At 37.3% G+C, this 7,606-nt stretch overlaps 1 long non-coding RNA gene across 1 annotated transcript in view; it reads left to right on the forward strand.

Annotated features, from left to right (window-relative positions):
- LOC309652994 overlaps positions 1–7,606 on the forward strand; it is a 91,734-nt gene that overhangs the window by 62,029 nt on the left and 22,099 nt on the right. The gene's annotated exons all lie outside the window — the stretch shown is intronic.

Consider the following 7,606-nt stretch of genomic DNA (forward strand, 5'->3'; position numbering starts at 1 on the left):
TCCTTGGGATCTGGTCTTAACCGAATGCTCAGAGTTGCTATTCCTGTTCAGTTGATTCAGTTTCTTCCATTGAAGTCTCAGCAGGAGCTTGAAGTTGCCTTCCCAAGCCTTCTCATGCCTCCTTGCAACCTTGGGCAAGTCACTACTGGAACATTCCCAAAGGCTGGGGCCTTGCAATCTGCAAAGCAGCCATCTACCTGCACCCTAACCTTCCATGTTATCAGATCTATTATTTTGTTGTAAGGTCACACGGCAATGTGGAGCCTATTGTTCTCGACTCTGCAAAGGAGGAGGCCTGAGGAGGCTTAGGTTCTAGTTTCTACATTGCTGCTGAGCAGCTGGGTGAGCTTGAGCAAGTGGCTTCTCTCCATCCTCAGTTTCCTCATCTGTAAAATGAAGTGGTTGGGTGAGTGATAAAATTCTATATGAGGAAGAATGATTTCCTCATAAATTTCTACATGGAATTTATTTTCTTTAGTTATAAAACATCATATTTCTAAACTTTTGGTCCTCACTTTATTACCACCCACTCTTTTTCCTATTGTCTTTTCTTTTTTAGATGACATGACTTCCCATTTAAATTTGAAAAATTTTAATCTAGGATTTATTAATATATGACTTTTTGAATATAATAGCATTCAAATTATTTTCAGTAGTGATAAAATTTTTTCAAATTTCCTTCTTTTATTATGTTAATAGATTTTTATTGCAGTGTAATGTAACATGCATGTAGAAAAGCATAGGGCTCAATGAATTGTCACCAAGTGAATTCCATGTAACCCCTATATGAATGTCATTAAGTTTTGAGATTCACGGATGTTATGTGGGGAACTGTAATAACTGAGAATAAACATATTCGCATTGCTGTAGAGCAGTTTAGCTTTTCAGTGGTTTTCTTGAAGTAGCATAGAAATTCCAGCTCTGTGCTCTTATACCATATAAATGCTGATGATGTGTTTCTATGGGGACAGAGTATATATGCTACAAATTAAAACACTGGAATGGTATAAGATTTTCTAACTTTATTCCACCTATGGCCATGGCAATCACTGGAAATGCTGGAGAGCTTGGCGCTTAAAAGGGGCTACCAGACTGTTTTCTCGATATTTCAGAGGATCTCAGAGTCTCCTCGTATAATAAGGAAACCTTATTCGATTTCACTGAGCAAAGTACCTACAACATCTAAGCTCCAGTGCATATTGTGTTTTCAGTGTTGTTTTGAAAATTCAGATGTGGAAGCACATAATCAACAGACAATGATCAAGAGATCAAATAGCTCCAGGAACACAAGAAGGAAGCAGCAATGCAGTGGCTGGCTCCTCTGGAAGGCAAAGCAAAGAGAAAGCCCAGGCTCAATCTGAATTCAAGTTTAGCCATGCCAATGATAGACAGCTGGTTGATACTTCTTTGAAAAGGTAGGTGGTTGATACGTCTAGGGAAAGAGATTTCAATACAATCAAACACTTCCTATTTGTCAAGATGATGAACTTTAGTGAGAGATTAGATGCCATTCTGAGATGGGCATTAAAAATACTCATTTGGGGAATTATCGATGTGAAAAATGTGAAAGTCCCAAGTAGGAGTATAATGTCCAACTGTTTCTCTCACATGCCCCAATTTCTCCTATACTTATTGACAAAGAGATGCCCTAGAATTTTTTAGTGCTTTTTCACCTTTCTGCTAAGGGTCAATGAGTTATAACTTTCTTCCTTTAGTATTTTCATCAATGTCCAAAGTGAATCAAAAAGGCAGATGCACTCTCTTTAGATAAAAAGTGCCTGGATATTTTCTTACACTTTCTTGGTTATGAACAGAGAGTTTTCCTCTTACTCATCTCCTTCTTACCCATCAGGATGTACGGTGGAGGCAGCATATTTATCCAATGTGGAATAACTGGATAACCCAGAATCCTTTTAAAATGTCATATGTTTAAAAGAAATGTCAGCAGTTCCATGTCCTTCAGGGTTCATCTGTCTAGCATTTGAGGGGGACACTTAATGAATCTGTTGAGGCTAATGCGAGTTGGGGCCATCTGTGCCATAGATAAGTGAATGCTGCGGGCTTAGAAGGGGTTTCCACAAGCTGATCTTAAAATTTGTTTTTAACAAGTGGACATTGGAAGCATGATTACGGCTTTGGTATTCTACAGTGGGACACTACCCTGGAGCTGTGAAGCAGGATATGGGGAGAACGATTGACTTATTTGGTAAGAAAAAAGTGGGACAGAAGAGGGGCTATTAGGATTTTGAAAGTTAGTGTTTGGTTCAGTTTAAGGCCTAGGTTGCAGCAAATCCTGTGTTTGTCATTAATATAAATAGTCATCTATTCCCCCCTTTATCTATTTCCTTTTTTAAAAAAATTAATTAATTAATTAATTAATTTTTGGCTGTGTTGGGTCTTCGTTTCTGTGCGAGGGCTTTCTCTAGTTGTGGCAAGTGGGAGCCACTCTTCATCGCGGTGCGCGGGCCTCTCACTATCGCGGCCTCTCTTGTTGCGGAGCACAGGCTCCAGACGCGCAGGCTCAGTAATTGTGGCTCACGGGCCTAGTTGCTCCGCGGCATGTGGGATCTTCCCAGACCAGGGCTCGAACCCGTGTCCCCTGCATTGGCAGGCAGATTCTCAACCACTGCGCCACCAGGGAAGCCCCCTATTTCCTTTAACATTCATTTATTCTTCCATTTTATTTACAATTTTTGAGATTTATTTTTAGGTGATAGGCACTATTTTCTACTACTGTTATTACTACTCTATTAATAACAAATGTGTAATGAATGCTTCATATCTGTCAGGCACTGTTTTAAGTACTTTACATATATTATTCTACAGAGTCCTCAAAATAACCTGATGAGACAGGTATTGTTATTATGTCCAATTTATAAATGAAGAAAGTGAGGCTTGGAGATGTTAAATAACTTGCCCAATAACACCAGCTAGTAAGTGGTAGAGACAGTATTTGAACCCTAGGCAATCTTATGGCAAAGCTAATAGTATTAACTACTAAACTGTTTATTTCATGAGTGTGACTTTTGAGGATTATTTTCAAGTGAATGTATATTTAAACTAATCTTAATTTGCGGCCTCAAATTCACCCTCAAATACACTCTTATGGACTCTACTTATTTATTCATTGCCTTACATGTCACTGAAAAACCGCTTCCCAGTTAGCCCCCTACCAAACCAAGAATCTAAGAAGTATCGTTATGTGTAAAGCACTTTATTAGCTGCCAGTGATAGCAAAAAGAAATAGGTCTGTCCTCTGTTGACTAGGTAATTATGATGTGTATAACAAAAAACTTTGAAGTCAACGTGTTAAGGTCAATGAGGTGTAGAGATAAAATCAGCAAACTGAGAAAGAAGTAGCATTTAGGTTGAAAAGTAAGAGTGGCTAGGAATTTGCCATGAAAAGAAATGGGGTTCACTTCATTATATATGGAGGCATATCATTACAGAGAATAGAAAGGCATATTCATAGAGCTGCTCTAAATTCATCTGATTGGAATATGGGATGAGTCAGTGGTGTGCTTGAGCTGGATCAGCTCCTACAGGGTAGGTAGAGCCAATTGTTAAATATTCAGGACTCTTTCGAGCCAGTTTTAAAATCTTTGGTAGCCTGAAATTGGTCATAGTGGGAGCAGTAACAACATGAAAATTGGCAAATATTAACAAATCATGGCTTTGTTTCTTAAACTCTTGAGAGACGGTTTCCCACATCACTGATAGTGTTTGAAGGAAGAGATTGAAAAGGGTGGAAAGGTTGTTGAGGTGAGTGTTTGAATGGCCCTGAATTCCAGCCCAAGGTATGTAGGCATTATTCAGTAAGGGTGGTTACGGGAGGTCATTTAGCAAGAAATCAAAGTAACTAGTAAAGAGAATAGTGATACTTAGATGTGATTCACTGATCTTAGGATCTCAGGTATGAAAGAGACTAATGGTCCAAATATTCATCTAAAGTTAGAATTATGACTCTGCTTTCATTTACCCTGAATCTTTCTAGTTCTCCAATCAGTTGGGTGTTTTTGTTTTCAAAATATGTCTGTATTTGAATGTGTGTGTATTTTGTTTGCATATAGCTCTTTTGTTTAGACTAGATGACGAAAACTAAGTTTCAGCACTAATTTTAAGCAGTAAGCTACAACTGTCTTGCCAATGTTGGTGCCAGCCTTCAAAATGGATAATCAGATTATGCACATTTAAAAATAATCTCTATGTTACAGGAGTTCCTGATGTAATTAAAATGTGATTTAAAGTTTTATTTATAATGTGTGCAAAGGTTGCTGAAGCAAACATTTGGATGTTTTGAGGTACACCTGCACTGAAAAGTCAGCACCCTTTTTCCATTCCATGGTTCCTTGCAATTAACATCAAAATGAATCTAATGTATAACAATAACTGGGCTATTTTATTGAAGTAGAATTGATTTACAGTGTTGTGTTAGTTTCAGGTATACAGCAAAGTGATTCAGTTATACACATATAATATATATAATCTTGTTCAGATTCTTTTCCCTTTGTGGTTATTACAAAATATTGACTATAGTTCCCTGTGCTATAAGTAGGTCCTTGTTGGTTATCTATTTTATAGATAGTAGTATGTATGTGTTAATCCGAAACCCCTAATTTATCTGCCCCCCCCCCTCCCCTTTGGTAACCGTAAGTTTGTTTTCTGTGTCTGGGCTGTTTTTAAAATCATGATCAAATCAGTCTTTTCTGTATTTATATTATCAAAATGATTTACTATGTTTAGCATATCTTGTTTCCTGAGGCAAGTGTATGAAAATGCTTTAGAATAATTTTTAACAGGATTTTTAAATGGTGGTCTAGGTTAATTTTTGGCTAATCAGATGTTATACAGTATACTGAAAAGGCTATGGCATTTTCAGTTAGATCTGAAAATCAGTTCCTGGTTGTGTAATCTTAGACAAATAACAGTCTCTCTAGGCCTTAGTTTTGTCATTTGTGATACTGGGATAATACTTAACACTTGGTTTGCCTTCCTGAGTAGCTGTGAGGATCAAATAAATAACAAGAATTCTTTTAAGAATCTACAAATTTAACTACTATTAACCAGGAAAGTAAATTATTTGGTAGATCCTATTCCAGAAGCATTCTGATTAATTGGTATTTGATTCCACTCAGCTTGTCTCTGCTTTCTGCTGCAGTCATCCTGTGTCATCGTATCTCTGAACAAATACAACCATTAGTTTTGGAAACGTACGTAATTTCTTACCATATAAAATACATTTCCGTATGCTGTACTCTATTCCACTCCTATATTTCTTAACGGTTGTAGTCAGAGAGTTCTTTCATGCAGTATCTAAATTTGTACGCAAGTGTGAGGAAAAGATAAAGTTATGAAAAAGCAAAGGAGAAAGGGAAAAACTCACAGAGAAGGAAACAAAAACAGGAGATGAATGCTACTAATTATTTCTCTCTGGAAGGTAATAAATGTATCTGATATACCTGTATATGTCAGGCCCTAGATTAGTCACAAATAAGATGACAGACTCTAAGTTTAGCTTGAAAGGCCACTAATCTGTTCTATGAGATTTCTAAAATTTTTTCTATTTAGATCTTGGGGTTTGAAAAGATGTAATCATCTTTAAGGCTATGTTAGAGTTGATATGTTTAAGCTACTGATTGAGATAGTCCAAGGTTTGTGAGTTGTTAGAACACCAGGTTGGTAAGGTCAATGATCTGAATTAAAATTCTCTGAGGCTTTATTCCACGTATCACCACAGGCTTTGGTCTCAGTCTTGGGAAGCAGCCTTGCAAGTATGTTTCACTGCTATGGAAGACAGACTAAGATAAGGGCAGAAAAGGTAAAAAAAAAAAAAGTGTGCAGCCAACTTGAGGTTTGCATTATAACCTAGTTAGGAGGAGTCAAGGGTCTTGTATGCAAAGGACAGTTAAATAGAACACAGAAGTGATCTTCAGAAAAGACAATAGTAGCTTGATTCTAGGAGAGGAAACTGACCAAAAAAATCACTTCAGTTGTCCCAAATAAGTTTTGGGACATAGGGAAGGCCGAGAGGTTTAGAAGAAACTCAGAACACTTTAGACCTAGAACACCCTCATTTTTCAAATGAGGGAACTAAAACAAAGCTAAATGGTTTACCTGCAGCTGGTGCCATTGGTGGTAGTACTTTTCCAATTTCAGGGGATGACTTTTCTCTAGAATGTTAGAATTGGTTTCCTTTGTGATTCTTACTCATGCTTTGTGTCAGTGCAGTTCTGATTATCTCCATTTTGATGTCTTCAGGCTAACTTCTGTTTTAATCTAAGGCAACTAGAGTTTACTTTACTTCACAAGTATTTACTGAAGGCCTTCTTTGTGCCAGGTCTTGTGCTAGCCACAGGTGATAAAATGGCGAGCGAGACATTGTCATGCAAACAGTGCAGTTATGACCAGTCATCACAGAGACCATTTTTCACTGAATTTATTCAATTTATGTAAACTCAATAGGAAACCAAATTTTGGGATTACAAAGTGAGCCAATCAGCTGCTAGGTACCATTCCTCTAATTCAAATCATCCAAAGAGAAAAGGCATATTATCCTGCTCAGTCATGGAGAAGGTCCATTGTTTCCCTTTTAAATTTCTTACTGAGGTTTCCTAAGGGGCTAAAGGCAAGACTGTTTTTCAGTTTCATGAATTTTTGTCCTTGAGGTTTGGATTCAAAATGAATTCATTTTTTGTAGGACTTCCCTAGAGACCTGGTTGGTTCAAGCTTATGTTCCAAATAGCTTTGTTTAAGAATCCAAAACAAAATGAAACTGTCCTATTCGTGGCCATGCCACCTGACTCCCCCATTCATACCTGCCTGGGCCAAAATAATACAAATGCATTTTCCACCCCTAAGTAGCATATTGATGCTCACTGTTGAGTCTGAATATCTAAAGTGAACCACAATTTGCATATTCAACCAAGGAGAGCCCTGAAGTGCTTTTGTAAGATTGTTGTAAACCTAAAACAGCTTGAAATGAAACCTTTTGAAAATGTAAGGGTGATATAGTTTGAAAATTCTGTTACCTTGAAAGAAGCAAAGAAAATGATGAAGATGTCTTCAAAAAAATCTCCCAACTTTCACTTGGTTTTCAGCTAGAAAGACTGCTTGAAATGTCTGTCTTGAAAAGCATTTTTTTCCCACAATTTGTGATAATATAGTTATCAGTGGGATATATGGTTCCAGATTTCCAATAAGGAGCTCAGGGCATTAGAGAGCATTAAATATACCACTTCTGCATATATCTGGTAATGTGAGGTACAAGGCTTCTAAAAAGAAGCTATTCCAACTGAGGGACCAAATTTTCCCTAGGAATAATAGTGACACTAGGGAATGCTCAGTGAATTAACACTCTAAGAAAGATTTGGGATCAACATGATTTGCCTTTTGCAGTATATCAATCGTCGCTTTTTATTAATAAGACAACAACTTTTTAATTTTGGTCAGGTGCTTTTCAAGTGAGTAGAGCTGATGGGATCCCACTGTGCTGTCCAGTGGTGACATTTGCCAGAAGACTGAAGTACCGTTGAAGTGTTGCTAACCAGTTGGGCAGCCTAAATATGATAAAGCTCTTTAAACTATTCTCATGTCATAATAACTCCTC

This window comes from Balaenoptera physalus (genome assembly GCF_965194825.1).
Source record: "Balaenoptera physalus genome assembly, chromosome: X".
NCBI classification, from domain to species: domain Eukaryota; kingdom Metazoa; phylum Chordata; class Mammalia; order Artiodactyla; family Balaenopteridae; genus Balaenoptera; species Balaenoptera physalus.